Below are 23211 nucleotides of genomic sequence, written 5' to 3'. Positions count from 1 at the left end.
CACTCAGTCTCAGGAAGACCAGGAGGAGCAGCTGCCTGAGAGCTGGACCCCCATGGAGGGGTGGAAAGACATGGATGGTTCCCCAACCAGCATAGGCAGGAGAAAGCGAGGGTCGTTGCGGCCCTGTGAGCTGGGAAGTTCTTGCTGAGGCAGCCCGGATGCAGGACTTGTAGTCCCAGGAGGAAACACTGAGTTCTCTGTGGGAGCTGAGGGTGAGGTCAAGGTCGTCCCTCACCCCCAGGACAGCCCTGGCAAATGACTAAGGACTATGGGGAATTGCCTTCTATCCCTAATTTAATGGACAGCTTGACTATTTGGGAACGTACCACCAAGTAGTGGAACTGGCGGATGTTTGCTTTTGACCGGCCTCCATTGAGAATATGTAAGCACCTTGACTGTGAGTCGCTGTTGTTCCAGCACGGTACCCTGAGAGGCCCAGAGAGAGTGGCAGTGCCGAGAGCCCTGGCTGAGTCCAGGATATTCGGATTGCAGTTAGCATGGCGGATTGCAGTTAGCAAGCGTTGGTTGGTTGGTTGGTTGGGTTGGTTGGTTGGTTGGTTGGCAGAGAAGCGGACGGCGGATTGCGCATCTTGTGGATCCTGCTTTCTGTGTCTCCAACCCGATTGCCAGCGAGACTATGGTAGTATGACTCCCCTACCTATGGCTCTGTGGGTGTTCCTTTTTGGCCTCACCATGTCCTGTGTCCTTATGTGGGGAGTGGGAGCTGGGACCCCGCCTGACACCCTGCCTGACACACCTCCTCCCCAAGGTTCGCAGTGCCGTGCTCCCTGTGAAAGCTGTAGGGGAGTCCTTCCCTGCCTCTTCCGAGCCTCTGGTGTTTTGCTGGCAGTCCGTGGCATTCCTTGGCTTGCAGCTGTATAAACCCAATCTCTACCGTCATCATCACATGGCTTCTCCCTGTGTGTGAGGGCCCACATGAGCGTCTTCTCGTAAGCACCCCAGTCATACTGGGTTAGGAGCCCACTCTACTCCATTTCATCCTAAATAATTACACCTGCAATGACCTATTTCCAGCTTAGGTCACATTCGGAGGCACTGAGGGTTAGGGCCTCAACATATCTTTATTGGGGGGGGCGGACACAATTCAACCCATAGTAACACCCTAAGGTGTTGGTTGTCTTTGAGGCTTTTTTAATGCATCAAAGTTGTTTTAAAATATCAGCTGCCCTTGGGTTGCACGGAGAAGTAGGAGTGCTTGCCCCCACCAGCCTGGCATGCACGGCCTGGCTCAGACAACACTTGGCTCCAGAGGCCCCCAGACCAGAGGAGGCCCTGCTGAGACTGCCCATGGGGGTCAGGGCAGTGGGAGACGCTCTTCACGGCCCCTAAGACACCCCCTAACTCTTCAGGTAGTAGAGGTCACTGAATAATCAAAATAGGCGGTCCCATTATGCTGTCTGAGTCCTTCTCCACCACTTAAGTATCTGGGAGCCCCCTGGCACTTTCTCCCTGTCTAAATCAGCCCCACATTCTAGAGAAGGCATGCAGATTACCCAACGTCACTCAGAACAGATGGTGGGCCTGGGCCTGGGCGAAGACTTCAGTTTTAAGCAGCAAGTTTGGTGCCCCTTGGTTGGCTACTTTTCCTGCCCCACCCGTCTGACAATTGGGGGTGGGGGAGGAGTCGGCCACAGTCAGTGTCCTCAGGTTGCTGTTCCGGCTGCGGCCGAGAGGGGGCAGCCGAGCCCGCCCTTTTCTCCTCCAGTCCAGCAGCAGAAGCCGCGAGCTGGGACCGCCCACCCGGACTACGCAGCCGGAAACCCGAGCAGAATCTGGGGGTGCTAAGGGACTGGGGCTACATGCCCACTCCCTCCCAGAACGGGCACCCTGGCTCCTGACCGCCATCACCTTCCTTCCGTCCATGATGGGGGTGGGGGTGTCCCGGACCTCCAAGAGTACTAGATAAAGGGTTCCCCCTAGGTTCTCCATTTGGTGATGGGACCCACATTTTCCAAAGATCAGGATCTATGTCCTGAAAACATTCTGCTTTGGAAATTTTTTGTTTTCCTGTGATATGACAACGGAGTCAAACTATTTAAAACTAGGGTTATTTGAGGAAACCCAGGAGGTGGGTGGGCACACCGGGCACACTATGGGACTAGTCATCTTCCCCTCCGTTCACCCTGTGCCCACAGTTGCTGATTGTCCCAGGTCCCTCCCCCTTCCCAGCTGTCCTGGCTCCTCTGGCAGCACCTCCCTCCCACACGCATACTGAGCCCTCTGGCTATTTTAAACTACTTGTCATAACTTGCAAGAGGGAGAATAATAATAGTCCCAGCTCTTCCCTAGGACTTGTGTCCCTGCCCATTTGACCTTGGCATTTGGTGGAGGGGAGGTAGTGACCCCTGACACTCTGGGCCAGTGAGAGCACAGGCCTCCCTCATAGCTTCAAGGTCAGGTGCCTCCAGGGGCGGATGGAACCACACAGGATTTTCGCTTTGCCTGCAGGAGCCTTTGCACCACACACACCTCACTGGCGAATGCCACTCAAGTGGGCCAAGGAGGATCAGAGCAGAAAAGTCTCCTCCAGAGGTTCAAGGACAGTCTGAGCCACCAATGCTCCAGTAGGATCACTGGGGGACAACAAGGCTCAGGCCTGAGGACTGACCATGGGCAGGGACCCAGCAGAAGTGGGAGGACGTGGTAGTGGGGGCTGCAGGCAGGCCCTGGAGAAGGCAGAGTGTTTCTTGGGGGCTGTGCAAACCCAGGGGTAGAAGATGGTGGGGGTGTCAGCACTGGCCCAGCTCCCTGCCCAAATGGGCTGTTGCCAGGATTCCTGGTTGGTGGGGCCTGAGGAGAGGCTGACAAGGTGGGCAGAGGCCAAAGGGTGGGGTCTGTGAAAGCTGGGACTTGCTTAGTTGACAACAAGGGTGCCAAGGAGATCTGAGGGCCCCTAGAGGAGCACAGCAGTGGTTGAGGGAGGCAAGGCTTGGGGGACCAGGTCCCTTGTCCCATAGGCCTTCCCTCTGCTGGGGGCTGGGGAGCAAGGACACAGGTGCGCAGCATGGGGAGGCGACAGATGGGTGTGGTGAGCTCTTAGGAGCAGAAGCTTCAGGACACAGGGAGGTGACCATGAGTCAGTGAGGGAGTTGGCAGAAGAAGGATAGGGCAGGCTCCAGGCAGGACAGCTTGGGCAGGGCTGAGGGAAATTGGAGGAGGGCGTTCGGTTGCCCAGGAGTTGGGATGTATGTACATGGCAGGGAGTCCCGGAGATCCGGATGCAGGAGACTGACACCATCAGTTATTTCCTGGAGGCCTGGGCCTAGGAGGGGCGAGGGCCCCAATTGGATCTGCCCTGGCAATGACCAGGAAAGGGCATCAGGGACCCAGAGCCCACAGGCCCTGCGACCCCCAAGGGAGACATGGGTCAAATGTGTGAGAAGTCTTCTTCTCATTCAGGATAGATCCCCTCCTAGCCCTTTTTGGCCCATGTGGGCCAAGAAAATGGGAGCCGGAAATGTAGGTGGGCTGGCCCACCTCCTCCGCTGCTAATAAGCCAGTGTCTGGGGACTGTCCACCCTGATGCCCTCTCCTTCAATACCTTCTGCCAGCTTTGGTACCCTTCACCTCCCCAGACTTTCCATGTGAATTGCTGGGTCACGTCCACAGGGAAGGAGCCCTACCCCTTTCTCCTCGTCTCTTGACCTGGGAGCCCAGGCTGGACAGGCCTCCAGGTCTGGGCCCCTCATGGAGTTTGTGGGGCTGCTGCTGACCTGAGAACTCGTTTCCTTCCTTCAGTCAGCCCATGAATATCACAAATAGTTACTGAGAGCCTCACAGTGGATTGACTGACCTTTACAGACTGGTTAATACGTTTACCAAAGTCCACTTTGTGCCAGGAATGTACCAGGGACTGCTGGGTGCAGAGATTCAGTGGAAGACAAAACAGACGGAAACCCCGCCCTGCAGGAGCCCAAGGCCCAGTGGGGTGGAGGGTTCACTGAGAAGGTGGCCTCTGGCCAGAAGCCTGAAGGAGCTAAGGGAGGGTTGGGCCAGGGGCCACTGGGTGAAGAGACTTCCAGGCAAAACAATACTTGTCAGAATTATGAAGTGGGAACAAGGAAGGAAAGCAGGGCTGGGAGAGGTTAAAGGGGTGACCAGAATCACACTGCTGCGAGGTGGAGGCTGACTGGCTGGAGCCCAGGCTGAGGCCCAGCTTTCTGTCCGGGCAGGAGAGGCCAGTAGGGGCTGAGGGTGGGTCCAGGTTGTGGTTTTTTCAGGGCTGCTGTGAGGCAAGCAGGCAGGAAGGGCTCCCAGCCAGCACACAGTGACTGTGCAGTTTCCTCACCCAGGCCCTCAGACCAGGGGCCTCACACCTCAGAGGAGATGGCCCCAGCCGAGGGTCTCTCGTATGGGAGCCCAAGGTGACCTAGGCCACAGCTCGGGACCTGGACTCAGAAGGGACAGGGGTGAAGCTCTGGCACATTCTCAGCTGGAGGCAGCAATATTATCCTTGTCCTGCCCCTCGTGTACCTTAAGTACCACCCCTTTCCCACCCCGCTTCTGAAGGAGGAGTATGTGTCTGTGAGTCCCCAAATGGTGTAGGGGACTTTGGAGTGAGTGAGTGCTGGGATCGTGTCTCATAGACCAAAGAATGGAAACACAGATCCAGGAGAGGCAAAGAGTTTTAAAAAGAGGATAGTTTATTGAAAGCAAAGAGTCAGAGCTCCCGAGTGGGAGGGGGTCCCAAATGGGGGTGACTGACTGAAGCAAAAGCTCTTACTTTTATACCTTCCCTTGCCTGTTTGGGGAAGGGTTGCTGTTTGAAGACAGGAACTGGCGCCTTCTAAAGAAATTTGTTCCGCCAAAAGGAATTTTATGATTAACCTCAAGGCCTTGTTACATTATGTCCTAGAGCCAAGGAGTGATTTCAAAACCTGGAGTTTCAGGATATGGCTGTCTTTGTTTATTCCACCACGGAGGTCCCTGTCTACCTAGCCACAGGCTAGCTAACCTGTCTTACTTCTCTCCCTTTTCCAGGGGCTCCTGTAGGAAATTGCCTGGGGTCTTTCCTGGGCTGGTGTGTGTTTGGAAACAGAGCTGAGCTGACTTCAGAACAAGATGGGGAAGTAGCCATGTCCTTGAGAAAGACCTTGGAGCCTGAGTCCTGATCCTGAAATCGGATGTTGCCCAAGGGGCTCTTTCCTGTCCTCCTTTCCCCTCCATCCGTGAGCCCCTAAGTGGGCCGCCCAGAAAGGAGCAGGTTTCTGCCCCCAACATGGGTAGGGCGAGCCCATCTCCACCCAGCCCCACCCAGGGCTCCAAGTTCTCTGTTTACTGCTCTTTCCTGGAACAGCTTGTTTTGATCTAGAGAAATCTGCTGACACACTGACAGCTGTGTTCTACTCGCCCTGTTTTCCTCCGCCCATCCTCCACAGTTAGGGAGGAGGGATGTTTAGCTTTATTTGTAGAGAAACAGGCAGAACCCAAGCCCACCCCGCTATACTGTGAGCACTGCCTTGTCCCCCCTCTGTCCCCCCCCATTCTCCTTTCCCCACACCCAGGCAGGACAGAACCATATTCTTGTGTGGTTTTCTATCCTCATCTCTCCTCAAATACATTCCTTTCCCAAAGAAAACTAGATGTGTGGAATTGGGAGGCCAGGAGAGCTTCTAAACAAGGACCCTCTGAAACAGCCATTTTGTCCTTGAAAATGGAGTGGGTGGCCAGGGCAGCTATAGACATTGGGCATAAAAGAAGGCCTTCGTTCCTTTTGAGATGGAGAATCCTAAACTTTGTAGAATCCTGATGCTTTTTGTGTGTTGCTAATTCCACCTACTCCTGCTTTTTTGAAAACATCAGTTTCTGGGATTTGGGAATGATATATATGAATGAAGGAAGATTTTTAGACCAGAGGTGGGGAAAAGCAACCTGAGACATCAAGTTGGGCCCAGGAAGGAGCCAGAGCAGTGACTACCACCTCAGGGACCTTGTAGACAAATAAAGGACTGACCCCACAGCCCTTGCCATGACACAGCAGGAATGTACTTGCTTAGTATTATAGATACCGCTCAGCTTTCCAGAACATTTCTGACAGGCAATTTCCTCCATCCACACTGTTCTTGCGGGCCAAGTCTCCCCAACCCACCCATGGAAATATTGCCAGGACAAGACCTTGGAGAAGGGTGAGCTGTCGGAATCTTTCTCTGGCAGAAAAGCTCAGCTAAGCACTTAGCCGCAGAGAACAAGCCTAGACTTGCCGCATACTCGACCTTCTGTGCTGAGGGTCACATGAGAGTCACCAGTCTTCTGAGAACCGGGTGCAGCAGCTGGGCCAGCCCCTGCCTACAGATGCCATCTTGCAGCCCTGCCTACAGATGCCATCTTGCAGAGGCAGAGGGAAAAAATCTGCCCCAGTTTTTTCCTGGTTGCTAAGGGGTCTGTAGTCACAGGCAGTTTTGTTTGGGGTGTGGGTGGTTACCCTGGGAGGGGATTTCCTGGCAGGGACTTGACCCAGGAAGCCATTCTCATTTCTGGTGACTGACCACTTTCCTTCTTCTATTCTATACTTCAGGGGGCCAGGGCTGAGCCAAGGCCACATGGAGGTCCCTGGCTGTGGTTCATCCTCACTCTGGCCCCAAACTGGCACAGGAGGTGCCAACACTTTTCAAAATCCTCACCAAGAGCTCAGGCCCTGCCTGGCCTCAGGGAAGGGGACAAGGTTCAAGGGTTCATCAAACAGGCCAGAGGTCCATCACAGGCTGCAAATTCCCTTGGACAAATTGGTTTTTCAAAAACAATGTCCTTTTCTCCACCACCCAATCCAGAAGTAAAATCGTCTTGCTGCCACACACACTATTAGTGTTTTCTGTACAAACAAGATGTTGTTTTTCATTACTTTCCAACTGCCTGTTTCCACTTAATACATAATGAACAATCACTATTCTATCCCAAAAGGGTATCTTTTCTTATGAAATACTTCAAACCTCCAGGCCCCTGGTAACAGTAACAAAAGCATGACGCATGCCCTTTAAGTTACCATGGGCAATTCGGGGCTGAACTTTTTAATCAATTTGCTCCCAACCATTTTAAGTAACAAAATCACAGCAGGATATCTTAACCAGTGACACCAGTAAGCACAAACTAAGGGCTACGTGGCGGGCTACGTGGCAGCCAACGTGCAGACCTTCCCCATTTCCCTCGGGAGGATCCCCGCCTCCACCCCTGCCCTGGCCACGCTTGGCTTCGGGCCACCCCGCCCCACCCTGCGCGCCTCGGCGCTGATGTCACCCGCGATCACGCGGTGGAGCCGCCGCCCGAGGAGTCACGCGCCCCCGCCCGGGGAGTGATGCGCCCTCTGCAGAGATCCCTCCGCCGCCGCCTGGAATTTTCCAGACGCTCTGCCGGCCCTTCTTTCTGAGTTCTCCAGGGCGGGGTGACCTGAGGCGACCCGGTAGTCCCCTTCGCCCCCTCGGGAGAGCGGCCCCAGCCCACCTCCCCCACCCACCCCCTCTCTCAGGGAACGGTTTCCCCCTCGCCATCACCACCATCAGAAGAAAAGGGGACTCTCATGGAATCCGCCTCCCAAGGCCGACCTTGAGATCCGTCGTACTCTAGAAGCACTGCTGGCCGCGGGGGGTGGGTAGGGGTGGAGAGGGTGGACGCCCCGGGACACCGAGCCCCGCCCTAGTTCTTTCCTTGGGCAGGGTGGGGGACGGACTTCTTTTCTCCGGTGGCAGTGGAGGAATCGTCCCGCTGAGTAATGCCCTGGGTGATGCGGCAGGGGCTATAAAAGCAAAAGTTCTTGCCTGTCCCGCAGGAGTTAGCGACAAGGAGGGATACGCGCCTGGGCCTAGCTGTGGGGGAGGAAGCGGCCAGTTTAGGGCCTCAGGGGACAGATGAGGGCGATGGCAAAGCTAAAGGGGGTTGGGTATACAAGGAGAAGGAAGGTTAAAGGGGAGACTAAGTCTTGGGGAAACTATTCTGGGGAAAGCTGCTTTGAGAAGGCCAGCAGTCACCGAGGGGGAAGGACAGCGACACTCCAGGCCAGGCTGTTAGCGCTTCCTGGTGGAGAAGGGGCCCTTGACCTCTGCGAGTGTGCCGCTGCTGCGTGGGCTGCGGGAGCCCCTGGTTTGTGTGGAAGGAGGAAGGCGGAGATAGGAGAAGGTGGAGGTGGAGGAGACGGACGGTCTCGCCACCCTGCTGGAGACCAGGTGGCATTGGGCAGTTGATGCCCTGAAAATGATCAGGAAGGCAGGCTTTGGGATGCAGGGCCGCAGGTGGGCAGGGAGTGCAGACCTTGAACTTGTCAATACCAGCAGCCCCCTTTTTTTCCAGACAAAGGGTTGTGAACCCGCCTGGCGATGAGGCCTGGTCTTGTGGAAACAACTTAGCCTCGCGGGGCTGACAGCTCTGGCACAGGGTGGTATGTAATTTTGAGTCGGCCTGGGACAGGGTCCAGGCCAGACCCCTGGTCGGTGGTGAGGGTGGTCTGAGGAGTGAAGTAAGGTGCCATCCTAAGCGATTACTGTTGTGGCGCCTGATGTGTCAGGCGGGGGCTGCTGAAGCAGGATGTTTGTGGACCAAATTGACCCACGGTTTATTTTCCAGGTGGCAGTGCTCCCCTTTGGACTTTTCCTCTAGGTTCGGTGCTAACCTCTCCTGTGAACTCACTCTGCCCCTCCTCCTCCTCCCTTTAACTCTCTCGAGATTATCCATTCACTTAAAACCTTGCTTCTGGTAATCTGGTAAGCCTGGGAAAGTGGCCGAAGTTGCTGTTGGAGTCGGTATTGTTGGTAATCTTGGAGGAAAGGCTCTCCCTGCTGAGACTCTGGGTGGGATGGGTTGGTGTTGCTGGCTGGTGGAGAGGGTGGGGACTGAATGCACCCTTGGGTGGGCCCGCAGCGATCGTACCAGCTGAAAGTTACCAAAGTGCTTCATGGACCGTGGTTTATTGCTGTAGTGCTCATCATGGCGATCAGATGGCACCAGGAGAAATGGAGCCCCTGGCCTGTGTGAGTCGTAGCAGTGCAGGAGGGGAGACCCTGAAGGAGAGCTGCCTAAAGTGATGCCTGCAGATTTAATTTCCAGAGTCTTAGGAGGAGGAAGTTCTCCAATGTCATGGTTCCAGGCCATGTGCTGAAAGCCCTGTATTCAGGAGGCCATCGTTTAAGGTTTTCAGACTGTCCCCTTTGAGGGGACAGTCTTAAAACATCCAAAGCAGATGCATCCGGGGCCACCAAGCAGATGTGTTTATTTGAATGTTGATCCGGGAGCTCCAACCTCCAGGCACATGAATGGCCGCAGGCAACCCTCCTTTTCTGGGTGGCGGTTTTCAGATGCTGCATCTTCTTAATTGAGCCTCCTGTCATACTAGTTCTGTGCTACGAACGTTGCTTCCAGAAGATTAAGCTATAGAACATTTTATCGTTGATGCCGCAACGCAAAGTGATGCCTTGTAGATGGAACTGGCAGAAGGAGCCCCGTGACCCTCACCCACCCACCCACCTGCCGGCCTGCCGACCTGTCTTTGGTTGGAGGAATTCTTAGTGTGATAAAAACTGGGGAAATGTTTGTTTGAAATGCCTTAGGCAAATACTTGGATGAAGTACATGGTGGGAAGGGTCATTGTGTTGGTGCTGCAGTCTGGAGGGTACAAGTTGGTCAGGCCCAAATTTTGTTACAAATGTCAGGTCTCCTTTGGGCATTTTGACTGCATTGCAGATTACTAAAAGAAGAAAATATGTTGGGTACCGATAGTAATCTTTGATTCAGCTTGCTCTGCAGGGTTTTTTTAACTTGAATTTTAGTTGATTTGGTTTCAAGGTAATCTGGGCATTTGAATGGGAGGGAGGACAGGAGGGTTGTGGGGGGGAGGGGGGAAGTGAAGAAAAGGAGGGGATGGTTAGATATATTGCAGAGGGTGGGGGGGGAGTGTGGGTTGAAGGGAATTCTCTGGAGAAAGATCAGTGGGTAGGAGGGAGAGGGAACAGCTTGGTACTGGAAGGGGTGGGTGGGGGTGAAGAAAGGGAGCGGTGTGTGGTTAGGTATATTGCAGAGGGTGGGGGTGGTAGGGAATGTGGTTGAAAGGGGAATTCTCTGGAGAAAAGATCCCTGGGCAGAGCTCTGGGGAATTCAGTAGAGCTCATGGGCAAAGAAAATACTAGTTAATAGTGAATTGTTAATGTTAAATTGTTGCTTGGAAACTTTCTAAAGCACTTGGAAGTCAAAGTGCAGAAAGAAAAGCAGAATTGTTTTGCTTTGCTGCAACTTGCAGGTGGGGAAGAGTGAATACCGGTCACTTGAAAAATTGTGTCAAAAACTTGAATCAGCAGAGGATTAACATCCTTCACTGCTTTGCAAGCCTGGGTGGTTTACCTGAAGGTGTGCAGTGTTCAGGAGCAGGGGTCTTAGAGGTTTTAAATGCTAACCTTTTTTTTAAGTAAGTGGGAGATTTTGGTGTGCACTTAAAATGAGAGTACATGTACTCTTCTGAGTTTGTAACTCATTTTTGCTCATTGAGATAGTTTATTATTGAAAATTCTGAGCGAAGTGAAAAAGCCATGATTTCTAAAGGAATTTTGTATGTCATATTGTGCATTATGTAAACACATCACTTGTCTTTTCTTTGTGGTCGGTATTAATAACAAATTTTTGCTTACTGTTATCTTCATAGTCATTGTAACATGAAGAACCTAATAACCTTGTGGTCACTGTAAAATTGTTGTAATATTTGGTAGGAAACAATCTATGTGCCCTTGCTAAGATTAGAGTTAATAATCCATCTATCTTTACTTTGAACGTGCTTTATGAATGATCCAGTACGAGAGGGGAAACTCAGCCAAAATTACTTTGGGAAATAAACAAAATGGGTGGGGGGATGTTTACTAGCTGTGGTTTGATTGTAAAAATTCAGGGCAAGATCTGAAAACCCTTGGCATCACTTGTTTCTGAGATGCAGCGATTGAATTGGTAAAGTAATACCAGTGGCTTTCTGTTACCGTGTTCCTCTTTCCCTTAAATTTCACTGTAAAAAATTTAAATCCCAAATTCTTCTTTTGCCCTTGGGATTTTTCTGACTTCTGAGGGTTTTTTCGTTTGTTTGTTTTTGTTTAGAAATGTGTTGACCTGATAGTTTGGTTCTTAACCAGTGACTTGGGCAAGACAGCTACTGTCACTGGAATTTAGCCTTAGTCACGCATGTACCGGGAAATGTGTGGGGTGTGCTGTTGGGAAATTGAAACTGTAAAAAAGTGGTTAAAAGTACTTGTATGTTGCTGTGTTTGGTAAGAACTAGTACTGTTGCGTCATGTACGTGATTACTAATCATTTTTCTTCCCCATTACAGCACAAATAAAGGTTGGAGTTCTGAACTCATTAGAATTGTTGTATTACTGTATTTTTCAACCATTTTTATAAATCAACTTGTGGTCATAATTAAGTTGAATGTATCTTCATGTTGTAGATTTAGGCCTAAATTCACTTCAACAGCTGCAAATAATTGAGTCATTTTTCAGTGTGGTGTCCTGATGCGTCTGCAGCCTGGTGGGCAGGAAGCGGGGGCTCTGCTCACGTGGGAGTGTGAATGGAATGGTTTGTAAAAATGTGGTGCTGAACCACTCAGCCAATGAAGGTCACTGGTGAGGTCTGGTGGGGGAGTGGGGTACTTTGTAATATCCGGGAACTTTACATGGTTCGGTTTCCAGGTGGTATTGTCAAAAATGGGACCTCCTTATCTTTACATTTTCTTAGGGGAAACAGCCTAAGAATAGAATGGACATGTAATGTGTTTTCTTCCATATTTGGGTCTTTGGGAGACTGGAATGTATCTGGGACTTGGGTCTATGCACACTTCTTATTTTACGACTTTGGCTGTGGCTTAAATTTTTTCTTTTGGTGAGGGGCAAGTTTGGGCTCAGTTGTGTAAGTGTTGTACTAAGCAGGCCAAGATTATGCAAAGGGCATGAGTAGAAGCACCTGGAATCCAAATTAAGCGTCATAACTGAGTTGATTCTGTGTCCTGCGTGGGGAAATGGCAGCAGCATTTTATCCCGAGAGCTCGTCCCGTGTACTGCTGTTCTGGGTTTCTGGGTTTCTGCTGTTCTGGGTTTCCTCTTGGAGCTGTAAGGCTTCACCTCCCAGGAGACAAACTTTAGAAACCAGTGCCAGCTTCTGTTATGAAGACTTGTTTCCAAGGGAGTGGAAAGGGAAGCTTGTTTTGGAAGGGGAGATGAGACCCAAAATGGGACAGGTCCCACAGCTGTGACCAAAACGAGGGGTGGGGGAGTTCCTCTCCGGATTCAGAACTCGTTTTGCTTCTTGGTTTTTTATACGATGATTGCAAAATGTTTGCTTCCAACCTTCAAGGGTAACTGGTATAAACACCTCTGTAAATGGTACTGTTGCCTAGCATCTGGCGGGCTGACAGTATCTCCGCAGGGGTAAAAACGGCGTCAGAAGTTAGGAAGTGGGGCTTGTTGGTATAGATGGCCGCAGAGAACAGACAGCTGAAGGCTATGCCTCAGGCCTTCCCATCTGCCACCAGTCCAGGTGGTCTTGAACTCGGGAGCCTTCCTTCTACCTGTTTCTACCCTGGGTTCACCTCAGGTCGGTGGGATGGGTCGCAGGTGATGACAGTGTTGGCGGTTATTGCATCCTGATGCATAGATCTGATTTCAGCCTTGCCTCAACTCCCAGAGACGGGGGATGAGGCGGTGAAATTCAGTTGAGTGGGCTTGTGGCAGTTAAGTAAAAATGGTGATCAGATGCAAGTGAAAAGTAATGGGACGTAAGCATAGCAAAAGTTAAAATTGGAAGTTCTTTTAAAAAGGAAAATAGCCTGAGAGTAAGTGTTGGTTGAGGTTCCTCTCTGTGCCTCGGCGGGACACTAAAAACTGCAGGAATGGCATGTTCCAGAAAGGAGCGTGGGCCATTACCTGCCCCCACTCCCGCGGTCGTTGCCTTGGGTTTGTCTGACTGACCAGGGGCTTTGAGGGACTCCGGAGACCGTTTATGCAGGGGCTAACCTCTGTGTGTACTTAAGTCTCTGGAGGAAATCACCTGACCTTGAGCAGTGCTTGTTATTACGTGGTATTGACATAAATGAAAGGCCCAAATGGGCTTAAACAGGTATTTGTGGTATGTTTTAAGTGTTCATATTTAACACAAAAAAAAATACATTGATGCAGCTGGAAATGGCAAGAGGCAGGTAGCAAAATAACCGGAAAATAAGAAAGATGCGAAGATATGTGGCCCTTGACTTCCTCTGGGTGATGGCGCCCCCTCCATCATCCTGTCTGCTGAAGGCCCCACCCGGCAGGCCCCTCAGCTCTGCACCGCCTTCCCTCTCAAATAACTTTTAATTGGCTTTCATGTGTACAAAGGGTTTATTGTACGGTTTACAAATAAGAAAATTGAAAAAATCCTCAGTAATCTTCCATTAACAATTGTTACCGGCATATTTGCTTCTAGAATTTTCCTGTGCATAGGATATATTCATTTTTTATACAAAAATGAAATTATACTGTAAATTCTGTTTTTCAACTCTTTCACTTAATATATAGTGGACATCTTTTCCTGTCATTTGAAGCGCCTCTTGTAGTAGTGACAAACTGTTCCAGTGTGTGGCTTTATCAACTTAAACAATCTTGTTTAGATGACATATGATATTTTCTAGTCATTCTTTTCTCTTGGGAAGTAATGCTGTGATGACCTTCCCTATAGCTCAGACTTTCATCACATCCAGTGATGATGTCTCCCATTCCTTGGGAGACAGGAATACATTTCTGTGTGTGAAATGCTGATGGCAGGCTTTCGGGTTGCTGATGCCGTCCAGGGAGGGATTTTCTAAATTAGTGGTCTCACAAGTGAGAGAAACTTGGCCTCCCCTTTCCTCAGAACAGGTATTAACATACTAAACACCTGCTCCTTGCGTGGGTCCAGGCTACTAGTGTGGTGTGAGTGCTGCTTGCTACCAGTGAGGCGGAACCTCCATGTGTCGTATCGATTGGCCATTTGCAGTTTTGTGTGTTTGCATGTGACTTTCCACTTCACCGCTCCTTGTTTTTATTGGTTGGTTAGTAAAAGCAATTACATGTTAAGGATATTAATAATCCTGTGTTATTGATGCGTATATACATCAGTTTGTAGATTGCCTTTTTGTTTGTATTTCAGACATAAACAAAAATTAGTTTTTCTGAGGTTAATTTGTCACTCTGGTTGCTGCACTTGGTGTTGTGCTTAGGTCTCTCCCACCCCAAACTGTATAAATATGAATCTGTTTTCTTGTGACACTCGTATGGTTTCATTTTTTCTACATTTAAATGTAATCCCAGTGGAGTTAATTGTGCAGTATGTGTCTGGGGGCAGGCCTGACGCCGTCAGAGCCCCCGGAGCTTGCACCCTCCTGGTACCCGCCTCCCTGTGGCCAGATGATGGAGTGGCAAAGCCCTGTCAATCATGAGGGTTGGCACTGGAGACCTTGGGGCAGGTGGGTGTTGGGATCCTGGTGGTTTCCTCTCCGTGACCCCCTGTTCCCCATCCTAATTGGTTTGGACCTGTGGCAGCAGGGGTGGTGTGGGTGCCAAGCAGATGTAGACAGACCTGGTTCTACTCCTAACTTGGCCACTTGGCAGCTTTCCCACTGGGAGCGAGTTTCACCGAGCCTGTCTTCCTCATCTGTGAAATGGGGGTGATGAATGTGTATATTTGGCACAGCTGCTCTTCGCCGAGCACTTACAGTGACTCCTTCCTCTGTTTTACTGCCCGGCCTCAGGGCTAGCCACCAGCTTCTGGTTCCCTCCCCATCCTCTACCGCCTGACCGCCTTGCTCTGGGCCTTTATGTTGGGGTGATCAGTGCATATTCCGGTCTGTTCTGGTTTTACATTGAATTTTATTTCCATTCACATTTGCCTGTAGCAGCCAAGTCCACAAACATTGGAAGTGGCTTTTTCTCAGGTTGTTAATTCTCATACAAGAATTCCATGGATGGGTTTCTAGAGGTCTGCAAATGCTCTGAAACTGTATGTATTTATGTCTCTGTGGAAAGCATAATCCTGCCGAAGGGGTACGTGACCTCAAAAAAGACCATGAGTGGACAATTGCATTATTTTATCCCACTGTGCTTACGCACAGTGTTGTCGTTCTGTTAGGTTGTAAACCGACTGTTTTGACTAGATTGTGGTACTCTGAGCATCCCTGTGAAGTTGGTGTACATACCTATTCCCCCGACTGGCATTGCCTGGTTCACGAACGTGCATGGTTTTATAACTCGGGACATAGACTCTCAGATACTCTGCAGGAAGCTTACACTTCTCTGGTGAGTATATCCATTTCCCTACATAGTTACTAACGTCAGGTTTTTTTCTATTTTATTTTCTGCTAGTTTCTAAAATTGTGGTACAAGATAATAAAATTACCATATCAATCATTTAAAATGTGCATTTCAGTATCATTAAGTAATTCTTATATATATATATATATATATATATATATATATATATATAGTTATATATAACTATAACCAAGGTCCAGAACTTTTTCATCTTGTAAAACTGAAACTCTGTATCCATTAAACTCCCCATTCCTGTTGCACCACCACCCCCCACCTCTGGCACCGCCATTCTACTTTTATGTTTCTGAGCTTGATGACTCCAGGTACCTCATATTAAGTGGAATCATACAGTATTTGTCCTCTGGCTTGTTTTACTTAGCATAATGTCCTCCTAGGTTCATCTGTGTTGTAGCATGTGTCAAAAATTTCTTCCTTTATAAGAGCTGAATCATATTGTATTGTGTGTATAAACCACATTTTGTTCATCCATTCGTCATTGGACACTTGGGTTGCTTCCACGTTTTGGGTATTGTGAATCATGTTGCTATGAACATGGGTGTACAAATACCTTTTTGAGACTGCTTTCGATTCTTTTAGATGTATACCCAGAAGTGGAATTGCGAATCATACGGTATTTTTATTTTTAATTTTTTGAAGAACTATCATTCTGTTTGCCATAGCAGCCGCGCCATTTTATACTCCTAACAGTTTGTAAGGTTTCCAGTTCTCCACATCCTCACCAGTATTAGCTGTTTTCTGTTATTTTTTAAAATAGCGACTGTCCTAATGGGTGTGAGGTGAAATTTCATTGTGGTTTTGATTTGCATTTCTCTAATGATTTGTGATGTTGAGCATCTTTTCATATGCTTGTTAGCCTTGTATATCCTTTTTGGAGAAATGTCTTTTCAAGTCATTTGACCATTTTTAAACTGGGTTATTTGTGTTTTTTGTTGATTTGTAGTGCTTTATATATTCTAGATATTAATCCCTTATCAAATATGATTTACAAATATCTCCCATTCTATAGATTTCCTTTTTACTCTGTTGATTGTGTCCTTTAACACCCAGAAATTTTTAATTTTCGTGTGGTCCAATTTGTTTTTACTTTTGTAACCTGTGCTTTTGGTGTCACATCCAAAGAATCAATGCCAAATCAAATGTTATAAGTATTTGTTGCTACTTTTGAAAGTACTTTAGTAATTATAACTTGTATTTCTGTTATTACTGGCTAGTCTGTTTTACTATTTGATTTACAATCTGCATTTTTCCCCTTTGGCCACTTACCATGTGAAATTTCCATATTGATTTTTATAATCACATATTATTTGTATAGTTGGGAAGGTAAGCATTTGTCAGTGTGATTGTCAAACTTACTCTCATTTTTTCCTTTTGTTGAAGCAAAAACTATTTATTATACAAGGACTTTAAAAATATTAATAAGTCTAATAAGTCTAATGACAATAACTAATAAGTCTGTTGGGTTTTGTCTGATTGCTTTTTCTTTTGTAGCTAAACATGTATGTACTCTCATAATAAATACTCTTCTTCATTTAAGGAGTTAGGAATCCAATCTAGACATAGATCTAAATTAATTATGTACATTGATAAAGTTGAAATACCAAAGTTTTATTGAGTAAATACTGTCTTTGCTCTTTTGCTCCATGTCTGTCAATATTAGCTTCTTATAATTATCTGCCTGAATCTATTTCTGGAATTTTTAGTTTCTAGTTTTTGTTGTTTCTAATTAAATACAATGAATTTTAATGACTCTCACTGTTCATTATGTTTTAAAATCTAATTTTAAGTCGAAGCTATGATACTCCTCTCAAGGCAGGAATAGTCTCTCCTTGTTGCAACTTGAGTACATAGAACTGGGTGAATCTTTGGTTCGTGACATAACATGGCTCTCTTATTTGTTTCCTTGATGTTTGTAATAATGTGATAAACATTTTTGAATCCTCTATTCAATATAAAAACCAGGACCTTAAGCAGAATTCCTCTACCTATGGGGACCTCTTCCTTCATCTCCCTAACTCCCTCTAGGCCAAGGTAATAATCATCCTGAATACTGGATATCTTTTACTTGCTTTCTTTTCATTTACTTAAAAAAAAATTCTCTCCTAAATGTGTTTTGTAAGGTATGTATTTTCATTTTAGTTGGTTTTAACTTTAGAAAAGGTGTTGTATTGTACATACTCTTCTGTACTTTTTCTCATTTAATCTAAGATTCACCTTGCCTGGTATGTGTAGTTCATTTGGTTTGCTTTCTGGATAGAGTCCATCATGTGACTATACTGCACTTGATTCATTGATTTTTTTTTTCCCCCATTGCTTCTCTTATTCTGTTGAGTTCAATTATACAAGTGATAGGTGGATGCTGTTTTGTTATACAGAATTACAACTTGTTTGCTGTGTTTCCTGTGTTTTTATTCATTTATATCCACATCTAAAAGAGAGATTGTGGTGTTTTTCTTGTCTATATAAGTGGGGAAAATACTGTATTGTATACTGTATACCATTATTGACTTGCTTTTTTATTTAACAATAAGGGAGACTCATGATCTGCCCAGTATTTCTTAATATGAATGTACTATGAATTATTTAGCTGTTCTGCTGTGGGACATTTACCCTATTTTCAATCTTTTTGATATTTCAAACAATATTGTGTGGCCATCATCATCCATACCCCCTGTGCACATGCATGAGTGTTTCTCAGGTACCAAGAAGTGGACTTGCTGGGTCATTGGATGTGGGTCAGACATTTTACTATATTCTGTCCTGTTGTCCTCCAGAGCGGGTGTACAAATTTGCATACTTGAGTAAGAGAGTATCTGTCCGTATCCTCTTGACATTCTGTATAGCAGACTTTTCAACTTTCTGCCGTCTGCCTTCAATCTGTCATGTATTCACACTGACCCACTGAGACTTCATAGGTACGATGGGTTTGTGGCGTCTGTGGGTTTCACATCTGTGGGCTTAATGCAGTTAGGAGTCAGCGGGTCCAAGACACGTTGTAATTTTCTTGAAGTGTAATGTTTTAAATTACTCATGTCATGAGGCTGCTGAGGCTACCCATCCAAAACTACGCATCCCTGTGACACTGTGTATAGCTTTGTCACACTGCTTACCTCGGCATTGCAGGGGCTCTTCTGAGGGGATCAACATTTTGCAGATTTAGGTAAGGCCATGGCTAATGTTACTCTATTATGTACTGTTGTATGGATGGGGCTGTGGAGAGTATGTGGCAGAATTTATTTTAATCCCTTTACAAAGTACTGGACTTGTATTTAAAATTCAAACACTACAGAGAGACACAATATAGAAGATAAAAGTCCCTGTATAATTCCTCTCCCAAGAAAACTAATGACAATTTCTTTTCCTTCGGTCATTTTTTCTCCATGGACATAACTAATATTTATCCTATTACTACCTGCCTTAAAAAGGAATCACATACTATGTACTGTTCTGCAACTACTTCATTATTTTCCTGGCTCCGTACTATTTAATCTTGCACATGTGGGTATACAGTACTATACTTCTATTATTATTTTAGAATGGACTCTTCCTACTTATATAAAAAAAAGTTTGCTGTAAAGCAGCGTGCTGCGTTATACCGGCAGCAGCGTCACCTGGTGTTTACTGTCTCTTGATTGCGTCATTTTCTATTGTGTTTGATTCGATCTCCTGTTTTATAAATTTAGCCTAAGTGTACAGTGTTTATAAAGTCTCCAGCAGTTTACAGTAAGGTCCTGGTCTTCACATCCACTGAAGCACCCAGAGCAACCGCCAGTCCTGCAAGCTCCATTCATAGTAAGTGCCCTATACAGATGGTACCGTTTTTCATCTTTTATACCGCATACTGCTGTTAGCGTTTTCTACGTTTCGATACACACATATTTACCATTGTGTTACAGCTGCCTACAGTCCTTAGTACAAGAACGTGCCGTACAGGTTAGTAGCCCAGGAGCAGTAGGCTATCCCGTAAGCCCAGGTGTGTAGCAGGCGGTACCGCCTCGGTTTGTGTAAGTGCGCTCGCTCTGTGATGTTTGCACGATGACAAGACCACCTAACAGTGAATTTCTCAGAACGTACCCCGTCTTTAGGCCACGTGTGGCTGTCATGCCTAGACAGTCACCCCCGCAGCACATCAGCTCTCCCTCCCTTGTGCCGTGGGGTCTGGGGCCCTGGGTCTTGTGAGGGGGCCGCCTCCTAATGTGCCGTGGCGTTCAGTTAAGACCTCAGTTGTCCGTACCAGAATTGGGCATCAGACAGTGTCTGACTTCCATAGCTCAAAACAAGGGGGGACCTAACAAGCCTCAGAGTCTACTTCCTGGTGTTCTTCCCCGAAGCAGGGTCACAAACAAACTGTTCGAGGAAAGCAGTTTTGACATTTACAAAAAAGTAGTATTTCATGATGTCTTGTGTTTGGTCTGTTGAAATCTCACGTGGCATCTGTCTAGGCATTTCTGGTCCTGAGGGAAAGGGAGTGCATTCGGGTGGGGGCACAGCCTGCTCCCTCTCCTGCCCTAATGCTCAGCACAACGTTGGCTGCTTTCTGGTTCAAGTACATGTGTCCCCACCCCCACCTCGTCTCTTATTCATAGGGTCACAGGGAGATTAGTGTCGGGGACTGTGGGCCCAGGATCTCCCCCAGAAGTCTTCTCTCCCCTCTCGGCCTCTGGGTGGCCAGTGCACTGTCCTCACTCTTCTGTCTATGTGACGACTGTATGACCCACCGTCTGTGTGTCCAAACAAGGCCATCTCTGCCCCATGCTGACCCCAAGGGCAAAGGCTCCGCTGATTTTCTTCCAATTTATTTAACTTAAAGATGTGGGAATCGTTCAAAGGAATACCTGCACATGTTACATTCAAACCCTGTGGGGGACAGTGACATCTTTCTCTAACCCTGGCCTGACTTCCCACAGAAGCAACTGTTGTAGCCAGTTGTTGGAGTTTCTTTCTAGAGATTTCTGTGTGCATATTTAGCTATAGTGGTGCTGGTATATCACATCTTGCACAGTTAACAGCGCATCTAGGTGCTCACTGCGTATCTGTATTTATGGTCAACCTTAGTCGTCCATGTTTGAATTACCCATTTCCTCTTTTGGGGAACAATTAGGTTGTTTCCAGCAAATTTTACTGTATATAAGTCTCTACTGAGTGTCTGCGTGTGTTTATGGGCAACTATGTCTACGAGGGGAAGTTTCAGGGGAATTCACAGTCCATGTGCCTTTCTGAATATGCTGGGCGCCTCCTGCGTACATGCACTTTAGGGAAGTTGTTCCAATTGATGTTTCCCTGCACTTTTACCCGATCCGATACTGTGTTCTTGAACTTGGTGATTTGTCAATGTGAGAAGTGAAAATGCTATTTCATCATAGTTTTGCTTTGTATTTCTATTGTGTGGTGTACTTACTGATTTTTAAGAGCCCTTTATATATTAAAGAAATGAACTCTGTCATTTGTAATACTTTCCTGTTTGTCCTTGGTCTTTAAATTTTATGCTAAAACTTTGCTGTTCAGAGTTTTAAATATATAAATACTTATCAATGTTTTCTTTTATGGCTTCTGGATTTTATGATTAGTTCACAAAGGCTAATCCAAGTCAAGATTATTTTTTGTTAAACCCCATGTTTCGTCCTGGTTCTTTGAAGGTTTTATTTTTATTTGAATGTTGGATCTTAATGTTGGTGTAGTGACGTAGGGAGTTAGCCTGTCGTCCCTGCACCATTTACTGGTTAATACTTTTCTTACCAGGAATAGATCGTGCTGGTTCCAATTGTTTTTTTTTTTTCCCCTCCAAGGTTCCAATTTTTAAATGTTGTTGTTCTGTGCTTCACTATATGGTACACATAGTCCGACCTCATTATTTTGCTTTCCCAGAATTATCCTGACTCTTCCTGCATGTTTGCATTGCCTGCCTTATGTTTCCACACTGTTCCCTTCCTGTGCAAGCATAAGGTATGTCTTTGCATTTACTCACGTATGTTTGATTTGGTTTTGTATTTTTATGGAAAGCTGTGGTCAGTGATCTGGTCTTGGCCTGTCTGGGCATCCTAACCCGCCTCCCTGCACTCGCCCTAATGACCGCCCCCGTCACAGAGCACTTTTAGGTTTTTTTTGCTGTGCCTAACAGTTACTTGTTGCTGTTGAGCTGGTAATGTCCAGTTCAGTGGGCTTTGCAGGTGAAATGCTCCTAAACACACTGTCCTGGTAAAAATGCTGACCCGTTCATGCAAACCCAGCTTGGGGAATGAATTGGGCCTATTCTAGGAGGTCACATTCCAGGAGGCGAGTTCGGCTGGGAGGGTTTGCATTCTTTTCCCCCCATTTTATTGAGATGTAATTGATGTACAGTGGGGTTTGGGTCGGAACCTCCTGCCCCTGTGCGGCTGACTCCTGTCACTGGGAAGTTTCGTGTACCCAGATCTCTAAACAGAATCCTGTTCTGGTGCCAGCACCTTACCCTATGCTCACCCCGCGAACCGCCTTTTTCTCCTGTCACAACCTGCCCGGAACTGTTTACAAAATGTATTGCGTGCTTTCCTGCCTTATCGAAGAAATAATATGCACCAAAATTTGCTGTTTCTCCAGTGTCTCAGGGTCACTGTCATGAACATGCACTTTCTAGAACACCGTGGTTTCTTCGGGGGCGGTAGAGGTGGGTCCGTTTGTCCCCCTACTGACTGCCCTTCTGGTTAGGGGGCTGCGTGGCTTCCTCAGGGTCAGCGTACCCCTCCTTTACTGGGCTCATTGTGTGAGCTCATTCAGCATAGAGGCCCATCTGAGGGGCCTGGAAGCAAGACCACCAAGGCTTCAGTTACCTCGGTGTCCCTTCCACACGGAAGGCAGAGGTGGTCTGTCTGCTTCAGAAGTGATGTATGTGGGCCTGATTTTCAATCAAACACTGTTTTCTGATGATGATTTTTGTCTGACTTCCTGTCAAAATAGCTTAGGATGCTTTTCCCTGTTTTCTAAGACATTGTTGTGCACAAACCTGATTATTTCCTTAAGGGAATTTCTTAGCAGTGACATTACTGGTTTAGAGGGTGTGACCAGTGTAAAAAAGGCTTTGGACGCAGGTCGCCAAGCACCCTGCTTGCGGCAGCACAGCCCAACTTTCCCAGCCGACCAACAGCAGCAGTTCCCAGTCTTGCTCCCGCCAGCTTTTGTTTTTATTCTCACTGATCAGAAGGCAAAAACAGTGTCCGTGTTTTAATTTGTGCTTTTTGATTCTGTGAAGCTGAATGTGTACTTTCTGTGTTTGCTAGCTTTTGTGCTTCACTTAAATTCACTTCCTGGGAACTCTTTATGTTGAGGATCTTTACCCTTATAACAAAAAGTTTTTCAAGTTTGTAATTTGCCTTTTTAGATTGACATGTTGGATCTCGCAAATGGTTTTAAGTTTCGTAATCAAATCTATTTTCTTATGGTTTCATACTTTGGTGTTATGCTATATTTTCTTCTGGTTCCCTTGTGGTTTCGTTTTTGACACTTAACTCTTTAATCCATTTAGAAGTTATTTTGGGGTACAGTATGAGGTAAAATTTTAATTTTGTTCTTTCAAAATGGCTAACCAGTTTTCCCAGCACCATTTACTGAATAATTATTCTTTATTGATTCGAAATGCCACTGCTTAATTATGGACTAAATACTTCAATATAATTATTAAGTCTGTTTTTGAACTTTGTGTCTGTTCCACTGATCTATCTTTCCTTGTGCCAACCCATTGTTTAATTATTTTAGCTTTATAATAAAAGTATTTGGATTTTTATTGGAATTGCTTTACATTTATAAATATGTTATGATACTGAAACTTCCCACTTAGGAGTGGGCCTCCCTGTTCATTCAGGACAGGATGATTTTCATCAGGAAATTTAGACTCAGGAATTTTAGACCTCTTATACAAATTACACAC

General features: G+C 46.9%; 1 long non-coding RNA gene across 2 annotated transcripts; it reads left to right on the top strand.

Annotated features, from left to right (window-relative positions):
• Nucleotides 1-7580: 7580 nt before the first annotated feature.
• LOC117031116 (uncharacterized) lies at nucleotides 7581-9711 on the top strand. Of its 2 annotated transcripts, none has more exons than XR_004424473.1 (2): nucleotides 7581-7599; nucleotides 8299-9711. It is a non-coding gene; the product is annotated as an uncharacterized LOC117031116 (long non-coding RNA). The 2 variants fall into 2 exon arrangements; XR_004424472.1 differs by lacking the exon at nucleotides 7581-7599 and adding an exon at nucleotides 7630-7720.
• Nucleotides 9712-23211: the final 13500 nt, after the last annotated feature.

Source organism: Rhinolophus ferrumequinum, chromosome 11 (genome assembly GCF_004115265.2).
Source record: "Rhinolophus ferrumequinum isolate MPI-CBG mRhiFer1 chromosome 11, mRhiFer1_v1.p, whole genome shotgun sequence".
NCBI lineage: Eukaryota > Metazoa > Chordata > Mammalia > Chiroptera > Rhinolophidae > Rhinolophus > Rhinolophus ferrumequinum.
Note: the sequence above shows the minus strand (reverse complement) of the source record. Positions and strands in the feature narration are given on the sequence as shown.